This window comes from Gymnoscopelus microlampas, assembly GCF_963454915.1.
Source record: "Gymnoscopelus microlampas genome assembly, chromosome: 13".
Taxonomy (NCBI): Eukaryota; Metazoa; Chordata; class Actinopteri; order Myctophiformes; family Myctophidae; genus Gymnoscopelus; species Gymnoscopelus microlampas.
Genome location: NC_139950.1, coordinates 20637584 through 20650791, shown reverse-complemented (window position 1 = coordinate 20650791; position 13208 = coordinate 20637584). Strand labels below are relative to the sequence as shown.

Here is a 13208-nt window from a genome sequence, read left to right as displayed (position 1 = left end):
GCGCGCGCGCTTGTGTGGCAGCACTCTGTCTAAATAGCTTTCTGAAGTATTTTAGGCTCCATTACTCTCATTTGGTTCAATTCCTTTTACATTATGAGATAATGGGACAGATTTGTTTAGTTGACACAATATGATATGAACTATCACCCTTCTCCCAAAACAAGTATAATGATCATTATCCTTTTAGGCACCATAAGCCACCCATTGCGCTGCATACACCATTATAAATAAATACCTGGTGAAAAGGAATAAGCAGTGATAAACTGCATAAACATGGTGCACATTGAAGTAAGTAAAGAATGTACCGTTATCCCCAGGATATTATGTGGGATGCTGTCTTTGTCCCTATTATTATCCACCCCCATGTGCAGCTGTACAACGGTGTGACATCAGTTGGTGGGCAGGGTTGCCAGATCTGCTTATTATAATTTCCCCGCAAGTGTTTATTTGAAAATAGCAGATCTACAAGCTCACAACGCATCACATCGCGACGCGTTGTGAGCTTGTAGATCTGCTATTTTCAAATAGCTGATGTATATGTTAAAAGTGCACATGTGGCCCATAGTCGCTTCTTTTGGGCTGGTTTTCCTAGACCTGGTTGCTTGTTTCTCTCACAGAATCTGGCAACACTGGTTGTGGGGACTTGGGCCAGTTACTCTGGTCTCTGACAGTAATTACTGTTCATAACTCACTTAAAGAAAAAGGAGATAAATATCTATGTAGTTAAATACATATCTGTGAGATAAATATGTGCAGGTGGTCTAATGTGCTATATATATGCCATATGTTTTGGCATGATAAGGAAAAAGAACCCTCTCTTTTATTTCATATTACCGGTATTTATATTTTTTCAGTTTTTATGCAATAAGAAAGTTCAACCATGGCCATGGAGATATCTCATTTCTGACTGGCCAAAGGTTGAGCATTATTATTTTCAGATAACCTCACGCCTGTGGTATCATCACCATTCTTCTAAATTAATACTCATAATAATGTGTAGTGTAATGTGTAGTGTTTTATCAGTTGTTTAAAAAAAAAACATGGACTTCGGTGTGACTCAACCTTTGGAGGAATTTATTGTGTTGATGATATTGTGGCAAAGGTGGTGACTAAAATGTGCAGCAGTGGTTAATTATGTTACTTTTATGTTGCAAAGAGTAGACTAGTAAGGTTGAAGGGAGGAAAGAGTAGTTAAGAAAGGTCAACGTTTTGGCTGATCGTGTTGTGCTGTCAAAAATAACATTTCTATTTCAGAATTTAAATTCAGAGGTAGCCCATTATTATTTCAGATGAAAAAAGGAAGATAACAGTAAAGCTGAACAGCTTGTGTGTCAGTCTCCACATAAGACAATAGTAATAGTTATTCAGAACCATGGACAGCTCTACTCTTGGTAGTGAGTCTAGGGCGCAGAATGATACACGTAGGCGGAGGAGACGGAGGCTTTTTAAAAAAAAGTTTCCCATTGATGTAATGTTTGGAAGCAGTGGGATTGATGAATCCTGTGGGATTGATGTCAGAACGGAGCAGGCGAGGATAGCGTGAAAAAGTTGAGATAAGTCTAACGTTTGCTTCGTTCTGCTTTGTGTGTGGAGCTCAACTTTGGTGAATGTCGACCGGGGCCTCAACCAGTAGGAAAGAAATGTATGTGGTTGACCCATAGAGTTAAAAAATAATAAAGAGGGCACCGGATATCGCCTCCCATCCACTTGCATTGGGTTGCTCACCCAGCGCATGAGACGAATTCACCCCTTCTTCCGGGTTGTGAAGTGTGATGGGCGAGGCCTATTTGGGGCCACTGTGACACGTTTTGCGTACCTATCAATGGCCAGCATGTCCAATGCGCTTCAATGCAATCACTGGGTTCTGGGGGCTTGGGTTGACCCCACTTGGCTGTAGTTTTCTTAGAGTGCACTCATGTGTGAGAAATAACCACCTCGACTCAAACTGTCCAACACATCAGCACTGATTTCCATGTGCATCACTGCCCACATTCAACGCGACAAGATATGAATTGTAGGTGATGCTCGTTCCCCTGCATTTGCACATTAAGTAGACATGTCTTTATGCAAATGAGAAGCACATTTCACTGGGCAACGGCCAGTGGTGGGAAAAGTACCCAAATGTTTGACTTAAGTAAACGTATCAATACTGCAATGTAGAAGTACTCCGTTGCAAGTAAAAGTCCGGAATTAAAAATATACTTGAGTAAAAGTACAAAAGTATTGGTATCAAACTGTACTTAAAAGTACCAAAAGTAAAAGTACTACAATGCTTGAAAATAGCCGATCTACAAGCTCACAACGCGTCGCATCGCGATTTTTTTCAAATAGCCTCGGTATAAAATAGGGCTTAAGTGGTTAATGTATGTTTTATGATGTAATAATTTATATCTGCAAAGTGACCAGTAACTAAAGTTTGTAGTGGAGTAAAAGTACAATATTTGCCTCTCAGATGTAGTGGAGTAGAAGTAAAAGTACAGAAAATTTGAAATATTAGCACCAGTAAAGTACAAGTACCTCAAAATTGTACTTAAGTATAGTACTTGAGTAAAAGTACTTAGTTAGTTTACACCACTGGCAACGGCCAATCAGATTGTTGAATGTGACATGGTAAAAATTATGTGACATACAACACCACTTGAGATTGGCAGACAGGAGACAATGCTTATCATGGATAATACTCGGATGCATAAATGGAGGCTGACGGTACGGAAATGATGTGGGTATGTTTCATTTACATGTTTCTTTGTGCCAGCATTAAGTCAATTGTACAGGAGTTGGCCGTGCCGGTATGAAACACACCCACGATTTATATTACTGTCAGCTGCTACCGGTAACCCATCTGTCAAAACGTTTGATTCTTCTGCTCTGAATTTGGTACAGAGGAAAACAAAGTAAAGCATAGTGAAGGGTGCTGTAGATTGTTGGTGCTTCTAAGGGGATTAAACATTTAAACACAGCTAACCACTAATGACAAAAAGTAATTCGATCGGCTTACATGTAACATTGTCTGCAGAGGAAGGAGGTGACTGGATTTGACTAGTTAACCCATTCAGACCTGAAGCCGATTCTACGAGATAATCTCTTCTAAATCCCAACAGTTTTTCTAAAAAGCGTATGTTTCTATATCAGTGGTTCTCAAACTTTTTCATAGTTGTCAAGGACCCCCATAATTATATGTATTTGGCTGCGGACCCCCCACCTCAAAATATGTTGTTCCAGGGACCCCCAGAAGCAAAGATTGGAGTTAAAAATGTTCTTTTGCACAGATTTGCACAGATTTCCAAACATTTTCAAAAATAGCCAAAGTGTAAAATAATGCTTTTTAGCTCTAATCTAAAAGTGACACAGATGCGTTCCAGATCTTAATGGATTAAACAGTAGGCATATACGGTCAGATGTCTTTCTATGGAGACAACCCTGTGAAACATGCCTCTGGCCATTCTTAGTTATTTTAGTAAGCAGCTTACTTCTCTTCCCGTAGACTCCGTTTCCCAGCCATAGAGTAAGCCTAGTCCTAAACTAAAAACTTTTTTTCAAATGGAGATCTTCATTGATATTTTCCTTTAGTATGGTACTAGGCTTAATCTATGTCTGGGAAACTGGGCTGAATATATCCTACATCTAAAACACTTATTTTAAAGATGTATAAAGACTAGATTTTCTTTTTAAACTAGGAGGCTGACAGCTCAATCCTCTTCGCCAGGAGAATGGTGCATTCCTGCTGTGCACTTCTGAGCAGCAGGTGTTAACGTCTGTGGTGCCAACTGATACTGCCAAAGTTGCCCTTGCGCAAGGCGCCGGAGCCTAAAAACTGTTCCAGCAGGTGACCCTGCCTGCGCTTTCATCTCTGACAAGAAATTCATTTAAGTAGCTATCTGTGTGCATGAAGAACATGGGTGATATGCAAAAGAGCTAAATAAAATAAATAAAAAAAACATTTTCCCCGTGGAAATTCTGTCTTTTTTTGAGGACTCTGAATCACTTAATGTCTTTATGATGATCTGCACTTCAAGTGAAAATCTTAGTACGTGCATATTGTCTGCATTTCTGCTGCTTGGGTTTTTGACCTTCCCACGGCAAACCTCAATCATTGTCGTAGGGATGGACTTTCATATTTAGACAAACCAAGAACTTATACCTTTAGAACAAATGTCAAACATTGCTGCGGGTGGTGGCAGAGACTGTGAGCCAGGAGAAGTGACTGCTTGACATTTTGTGCTCATGAGTATTCACTCGCTCCTCTAAAATGACTCATGGTTAACCACTTTCACCCTGGCGTCCCAATTTTGGGCACGTCATTATAGGCCACAATTTTACAAAAATAGCAGATTTACAAGCAGCTAACAATGGGTCCAATACCACCAATAGAGTACCGAAGTCCTGACGTCACTTGTTCATCCCCTGGGTTGCGGAAGTAACTACGGAAATAACATTGGGTCATCTTAGAATCGTCTCATATAAGAATTGTGGTCCAAAAATAAACAATCTACCTGGGTCGATATTGTCAGGGAGGATATTGTCGCGATATTGTCAGGGAGGTGGCTCTGTATCGTTTATGATAGTCAGTCACTCATATTTGATACAGACTGTTTCTGGCGAAAATGTAACTAATTTGGCGGAAGTAACATTAGCATTTTTGCACCGTCAGTTGATGCTTCATATCCATATGAGTCAATTCGCCGGGGTCATTTGTTTATTTTTGGACGCGATATTAAAGACGTCTATGGGAATTCAGAATGGGGTGGGGGGGGACCGCGACCCAGGTAGGATGCGTAAATTACGTCAGACTTCGGTGCTCTATTGTCAGCTTGTAGATCGGCTATTTTTGAAAATGTCTGAATAGGGCTTACACTATGTGTAGGGGGAGTCTAATGGTCCTTACACACCGGGGGCGTTTTTTTCATCCGAATAATACGTTTTTTTTTAAAACCTTATAAAGTCAATGCAAGCTTCCACATCAGTTTCGCGGAGCTAAAAAGCGTCTTTTATTTATTCGGACCGAGTCCGAATTTTGCGTATATTCGCATAATCACCGGTGTGTAATGACCTTAACTCCTCACTAAGCTCTGCTGAATTAACAGCCTACCGTTGATTCATTTCTGGGTGATTGGCAAAACATTTAATGTGCCTTTAATGAGGTCCCAGCCATTGATACATTTTTGCATGATTATGTTCATAATGCAGTGATGTAGGCTACCTCGTATCACCTTCTTCAAAGGCCTCAGTTGAATAGCTCTCCTCATTATCTTAAAGTTCCCAACTTTATTGGGGAGGGAGGGGAGAATCCTCGCACGCAGGCAGCACCTGATTTGAATGAAAATTCATTAAAAAAATAATCCTATTCCCTGAAACGTGGCACTGTACAGCCCTGAGACACAACAGAACACGTAGGTTATTTCAACTTCAGATATCACTGGGAAACCTGTGATCTCACACATGCACGGCATACATGCATATGTAACACACACGCACCCGCGTACCCACTACCAGACAATAAATTCATACATACAGTACGGCGGAGTTGTTGTAGCTTCCGTACCAAAGCAAATCTCTCTGCAAATGACAGGGCCGTGAACCCTCAAAAGAGGCTTCCACCATTAATGTGACAAATATGACAAGGCATGGAGGTGATGCAGGGAAAAAGCAGGCATGTGACACAACATCCCATAATGAGGGATGTGTGGCTGGCATGCCGGAGAGGAGACTCATCTCAGACAAGGCACCAGAACAAAGGAAAATGGAAGAAAAAAAAACGTCTCCTGCTCGCTCGCTCACCAAGCTCTGCCGAATTAACATCGGGCCTACCTTTGATTCATTTTCCAGGTGATTGACAAAACACTTAATGTGCCTTTAATGAGGTCCCAGCCCTTTGCTCCATTTCTGCATAATCATGTTCATAAAGCGAGCTCTAAGTGATGCACCTCCTTTTCACCTTGTTCAAAAGGGACCCAATTAAATTGCTCTCCTCATTATCTTAAAGTTTTCAACTTTATTGGGGGAAAAAAAGAGCCCTTGTATGCAGCCAGCGCCTCATTTGAATGAAATTCATAAAAATAAATATTCCCTGAAACATTGCACCGTACAGTCTCAAGACAAGACACCAAACAGACACGTAGGGGTATATTAACTTCAGAGATTACTGGGGAATCTCTGATCTCACACAAGCGCAGCACCACATCCGCATCTAAAAAACACATGCACCCACACACACCTAGACAATAAATTCATACATACAGTAAGGCGGTATATAGGCGGAGTTGTAGCCTCTGTACCAAAGCAAATCTCTCTCCACATGACAGGGGGGAGCGGGGGGGCATGGATTGACCCCAGTCACCCTCAAAAGATTCTTTTCCACCATTAGTGTGACAAAATATGACAAGACATGGATGGAGGTGATGCAGGAAAGGCAGGCATGTGACACAATGTCCCATAATGAGGGACAGGCACCAGAACAAAAGGTAATGAAAACATCGCTCTGCCACAGTCATCAAATAGAATGATGAATGTGCTTCATAACATTTAAGAATGATGGCGGCATCAACCTTCCTTCAACCCCCCGCGGTGAAAAAAAGTGGCCCATGAAATCTGCTCGGGCTGTTCGCCGCAACGGTGTCACCGACCTCATCCGTCTGCTCCTGCTTTTTACCCACTCGCGATCCCCTCCCATTATTCCCAAATGACAGCAAATTGAGCAGAACAAAGCCTGCTGTCTGCTAGGATCCATCAAGGAACCTCATCAAAAAACGGTGTGCCTTTTATACGGCTTTCCCCCCGAAAGGCCAAGTTCAAGACTCGCAAAGGCTTACGCTGGAGCATGCAGCACAGCTCCCAGTGCGTCCCCCCGAAATGACAACTTCAATACTGCTTTTTCCATACTGTAGTAGGATGGTAGCCTGGTAAACCCCCCTCCCTCCGGACATCTCATTTGCATTTGATTTCAGGAAGGAGTCTGGCCTGAAGGCTTGTCTGGGCGTTTCTAGCCCGCTCACCAAATGGACGAGCCTATCAGCGTCGTCGCTCATCGTTCTGTGATTGACAGCGAAAGTTGGCCAATCAGGGGGCGAGTTCGAAGTGAGCCCGAATGGAACCGAGTGCAGCCTGAGTGCAGCCGACCGAAAAACGAACGGCAGCCATCTTTTTTTGACCGCAGTGTTGTCTACTCTCTTTTAAGCTTCAAAACGCTCTCAAACTTCTATTTTGAGGCACGGAATTTACTTTCAAGATATCGTTTGGATAGAATTTAGTTGTTTAACTTCATATACGTGGTCAATTAATCATGACAGAGCCTATTTAAAAATAAAAATTCAGAGAACCGGCAGGGGCGGGCAGTGACACGCATGTATCCGGCAACCTATTTTGGGCATGGCCGTCTCAAAAGTTCCGTCGCGTTACACTCACTCACTCCTGAAATAAATGACAAATGAGACTTCCGGAGGGAGGGTTTACCAGGCTAGTAGGATGGTGCTCATGGTGGGTTATATTGGCTCCAGAGATCTAGAGTACAACAGGCATTGGCCTAGGTGGCTTTTTCGCACCAAACATTGCCTTGCCTTTGTGCACTCATGAATAATGGAGTTTGGCACAAATATGCAAATCTTAGGCATTAGCCTAGTTATGCCCCTGTACTGTAAGTTACAGTGACTTTATCTATTATGTATGAGCACTGTATCGCATGGGAGGATGGCCTGGAAGCCGTAGTACCGCGCTCTCTCCTTAGTCGTTCACTTTTCACATCATGAAAGAGCATGAATAGCAAAGGGGGAGGTAGTTCCAAAACGCTAGTGCTATAATACTGAACTGAATCTCCTTAAGACCTGGGAGACTTAGTTTGCATCTACGCTCAATTGCCAAGCTACTTAAAATAACAATGGTCTCGGTAGGATTTGGAAGCCAGGAAGATACGCAGGGAATAAAGCATGAAGTTTGCTGCTAATCCTCTAAATTCCCCCCCCACCCCACATCACGGCTGATATGAAACACTGTGCTATCGGCGATCGGCCCATGGCAAGGCGGGGGGGGGGGGGGGGGGGGGGGGGGTGCACGCGTACAAAATCAGCCTCTGTTATGTCATTACCATAACAATGCATGCTGAATCACTCCAGTTAAGTGACCTAATAATAAGTAAAGAACCAAAAATCAAGGAGCCACCAATGTGTCAAAATCTGCAAGATCAAGTGACTCGATGTTGAAATTATACATAGAGAGACATCTACCACATAAATGCCTTATCCCTCTGTGATGATGAACAGTGTCATCATTAGCTTTGATCAAAGTTAATCCTGAAACACGCATGACAACTATGACAACTTTCTTTTAACGGTGGTACTCCCACCCAACCACCCATAAAGCCTCAACCGCTGCTTCTAATCCCCATTCACTATGGCAACAGGAGGAAGCCACACCCTCACACAGCGGCCCATAGCAACCAGGATTTTTGTTACCCGAATCCCTGTATGGCCAAAGTATAGTGGGAACCCGTTTCGAACAAGAGAATATTCATTAACTCGGAAATTAAAGGCCTGGAGATTTGATCTGGCAAATATGACTGCTGAAAATGCTGGCTCTTTCATAATAGCTCTTTCTCCTCCTGAGGGATAAACCCAAACATGGTTTCTGCCCAGAAAAAAAGAGAAGAATAATCAGAATTAATTTGCATTAAAAAAAGACTCCCATTTCCCCTCAACTGAGACATTTTTTATTTCATAACATCATCAAATATTCATTCCATTCTCATGTTACTGCTCATTGGTCTTGATTAGTCAAACTTGAGAAAAGAAAAGGGTACTTTGTTTTTGCCTCTTCTCCCCCTCCTCACTTCAAGTGAAGCCAACTGGAGAAGCGCCACCAAACAAAACAATACCAGCAGATAGAACACTAGAACCCCCCCCCCCACACACACACACACACACACACACGGAGAGTGTACACCAGACCCCCCCCCCCCCACACACACACACACCCTCCTCACACCTCTTCTATCACCTTAAAGAATTATCCCCATTATGCCTAATAAATAACATCCATTGACTACATATTTTGCCAATCATATTACACACAGGCCTGTAACAATATACCGTATCCATATCTGTAGTGTGTGTGTGTGTGTGTGTGTGTGTGTGTGTGTGTGTGTGTGTGTGTGTGTGTGTGTGTGTGTGTGTGTGTGTGTGTGTGTGTGTGTGTGTGTGTGTGAATTATATATAACACACACACACACACACACGCACACGCACACGCATGTGCACATGCACGCACGCACGCACTCAAACATACAAGCACAAACACAGACACACACACACACACACACACCACAAGGGATTTAGCATGCCCAACACATCCCTGGACCATCATCACCTTTACATTTACACTCATAAGTAGTAATAGTAGCTGTCAATCCTACTACTAGCCAATGAACCACCACGTGACCACGCTACTCTGACGCCCTCATCTCTGCTATACCCACCATTGCTTTGCCTGTTTTGGCTCTGACTCAAGACAGTGAAAGCAAACAAACAAAACGCGACCGTCCACAGTGAGCCACAGCAGATAAACCGTCACCCATTCACCTTGATCAGTCAAGTGTAAAAATAATGAGCTCGACCCCCCTCCTCTCATATTGTGAGGCTGTCCCTGTAGTCGTTCCCGGGGAGAAACTCTGTCCCTGTAGTTGTTCTCGGTGAGAAGCTCTCGGTCCCTGTCGTCATTCTCGGTGAGAAGCTCTGTGCACACTTTTCTAATCAGTCCAAGTTCTCGGCGGGGGGAAAAGAGCTTTCATCACTTTCCGAAAGCAATTCGGGGAAAGAAAAGAAAATTCTGCCTACTCTTACCCTATGACTGCTTGCACAATATTACAGGAGTTACTATTTGTGAGTAATTTTAGGATTTCTGAGGACATCGTGATTTCTTTTTTTGGTCTGCTGACTGACCGATGATCTTCCAGTACCGCCCCCACACTCTCCCAAACGTAAACAAGTTTCCAGAGATGCCAAATGCATATCCAAATACAAATACAAGCAGATGGACTCATTGTTGCAGTGGGCTGTCTACTAGTAAGTAGTGAGACACTGAGGATCTTTTTCTCTTTGCACCTATTAGGCCTGTCACAGTTATTACCTAATCACCTATTTGAGATCATCGCAATTATTTTTTGCATAATCGCCATAATCGTGACCATGTTGTAAAATGTTCATACATTTTAAAAACAAAAAAATAGTGGAAATAGATGATCTACAAGCTCACAAAGCGTCGCATAGCGTCGCGTTGTGAGCTTGTAGATCGGCTATTTCCAGTAAAAAGTTACAAATATGTCAGTCATTTCTTTGTGTATTTTAGGTGATTTGTCATAATCTGCCCTGTGCAACTTCAAAGCCTAAACGCCAACGACAAAAACACGATTAAAATCGTTAATCACAATTATTTCTATTTGTGTGACAATTAATGGTTGTGTAAAATGTCATAATCGTGACAGCGCTATAAATTGCACCCATTGCCATAGGCTATATTGTAAAAATCACTGAAACATACTGGTAGTGAATACAGATGCTGAGGATTTGATGCTTCACTATTTTAACAATGATCCATTGCTGCCCACACATTAGTATAGTCTTTTTCTTTTTTAAATGACAGGTTTTCACCTTTGTAAAATTCTGCAACTAGAGGCATGCCATCCATGTATTATATAAGATTACACCCACACACTCTCATAATTATAGGTGAATGGACAGCCTATGACAGGTTATACCATGTGACATAGTATGTGATAAAGGGGGCATCTAAAATTGTATTTGATTAAGCTGACAAGTGATGTTCTATATGGCTGAAGGTGGGGGGAGCCCAGCCAACAGTTTTGCTCCTAATTGAAATGGAGGAGGAATTAGCATAGTTCCGTTTGGCAAATGTAGTAATATCCTGTGACTATACCCTGCACCAAGACATTCCACATTTCCATTCCAATTTGCATCCACCAATTACAGTCCCCTGATTCACAGTGCAAAACATATCAAGTACTATTGCTATTGAACATGATACGATTTGGCAATTGCTGCTCATCTTTAAACATCTTAAAACATCAACTTTAAATGTTTTAAGTTTAAACAGTTAGTTGACTGTTTACTTGGTCGACTAATTGCCATTTAACCAACATGCATAGCCTGACTGCAAACATAAAACCCTACTAATCTTGCCCTCACCTGCATAAAAGTTGTGTTGGTTTTACATGACATTTTGGAATGGAAATGAAACCGTGATATGAAACAGGAAGATAGTCATGAGATTAAAGGTCATTTATTAAGTGGCCTCCTTTTGTCATTTAAATGCTGCGAAAGAAAACTCACCAGTTTGACAAAAAAGGAATGTGTAAAACTGACCAGAGCAAAATTGCAATAGAAGGGCAGAGATGTAAAATGATGGACAGTAGGCTAGCCTATATCAATGTCCTATTACTTCAACTATAGGCTACATTAAGCCGTGGTGCCTGTCTGGTGATAAGCTATCGCTCTAAAGCAGGGGTCTTCAACAGGGGGTCCGGGACCCCTAGGGGGTCCTCAGAGTTACTATAGTATAGGGGACTGCCAAATCTTTGTGTGATAGGATCTTTTTTCTTTCTTTTTTTGCATTAACCATAGAATCCCTATTCTGAGGAGAACTTAAGCCAAAAATAGCAGATCTACGCTGCGAGGCGTTGTGGAGTAGAGGGGGGAAAAAGAGCAGACCAAGTACAGAGTGAACGGTTAAGTTTACCTAGTATTGACGGTTTAGGTGGTTAAATGTCTTAAAATAGGCTACACACATTAACATGAATCCAACATGCACTGATGACAGTGCTGTCAAACAATCAAGTCTGAGGGTTGGGATGGGTGGGGGGGTGTTTTATTGTAATGACTGACACTCTGTCTAAAACCTGAAAAATAATAAAACAAAGTGGAAATAAACAATTAAGTCTATGAAGCTATCTATGAAACCCATTAAAAGGTTTAATCTGCAACACAATACAACATGTCGTGGGGGTGGGGGTGAAAGACGTTGAAGAGACCCCCTGTTCTAAAGAGCAAAAACAGCACCACATATTACTGCAATCTTTCTGTTCAGTGCAGTCCAGACTGTTATAGGTTATAGTCTCCTCTCTCGGTGTTATATGTATTATCTTAATATAAATGAAGTAGACAACAACCTTTAGAGAAGATGCAGTTACCTTGCAACGGATCCGGTCGGAGATGCAATCAGTGCATCTCTTGGTTGGTTGTGGCTTTAGACTTCCAGAGGTGATGATGTCTAAACCACGGATCACACTTTCTCACCCCAGCCAGGTAGCAGGGACGTCTCTCTCTCTCTCTGTCTCTCTCTATCTTTCTCTCGCTCTCTCTCTCAGCCGCTGACCGCTGTCATCACTGGTTCATTGGAAAGCAGCCAGACACACACGCGGTGGGAAACGGAGTCCTTGTTTAAAGTGATGTCGCTCCTCCACTCCTCCTCCTGTCCAGTAAAGCGCCACAGACACAGCACACACAGCACACAGACAGCCGACTGTGTCGGAACGCGGGCACACGTTTGTGCTGGAGAGTGTGTTGGCTCCTCCACGGTGTAGAGGAGGGGCAGGGTTGCCATGTCGGCTTTTTATAAGCGGCTTATTTTTCTGTAAAGTTGCTTGTAAAAAATGGTAGTTGTTGCGGTTTGCGGTTTGCGTTTTTTTGCTTATTTAGGCTTGCTTCTAAAACGTTTTTAGTTATTATTTAAACCAGTGGTTCTAAAATATTTTCATGAAAATGTTTTGTGCTCCAGGGGAGCTTTTGCGTTGTTAGAATATTTCAGTATATTCCACATTTTATTGCAAGAGTTTTTGAAAATAGCAGATCTACAAGCTTGCAGCGCATTGCATCGTGACGCGTTGTGAGCTTGTGGATCGGCTATTTTCAAATAGCCCATAAAGTGCTCATGTGGCCTAGTTGCTTCTTTTGGGCTTGTTTTCCTAGACCTGGTTGCTTATTTCTCTCACAAAACCTGGCAACACTGAGGAGGAGCCGTGCACATCAGATGACCAGCAGGTAGAGAGAGAGAGAGAGAAAGAGAAAGAGAGAGAGAGAGAGAGAGATGCCCTGAATCTTCAGATTGATATCCAGATTGATTGGAGCTTTAGATACAAATATACACACTGTGTACACACGCACACGTGCTAAAGGATAACACAAAAAGCCCTTGTTTCCATTGTGGTC

At 42.4% G+C, this 13208-nt stretch overlaps 1 protein-coding gene across 1 annotated transcript in view; it reads right to left on the bottom strand.

Moving 5' to 3' along the window:
- hs3st1l1 (heparan sulfate (glucosamine) 3-O-sulfotransferase 1-like1) overlaps positions 1-12359 on the bottom strand; it is a 40931-nt gene extending 28572 nt beyond the window's left edge. Inside the window, exon 1 of the mRNA XM_084076560.1 lies at positions 12191-12359. The gene's annotated coding sequence lies outside the window, so the exon portion shown is untranslated. The remainder of the gene's footprint in view (positions 1-12190) is intronic.
- Between the last annotated feature and the right edge of the window lie 849 nt (positions 12360-13208).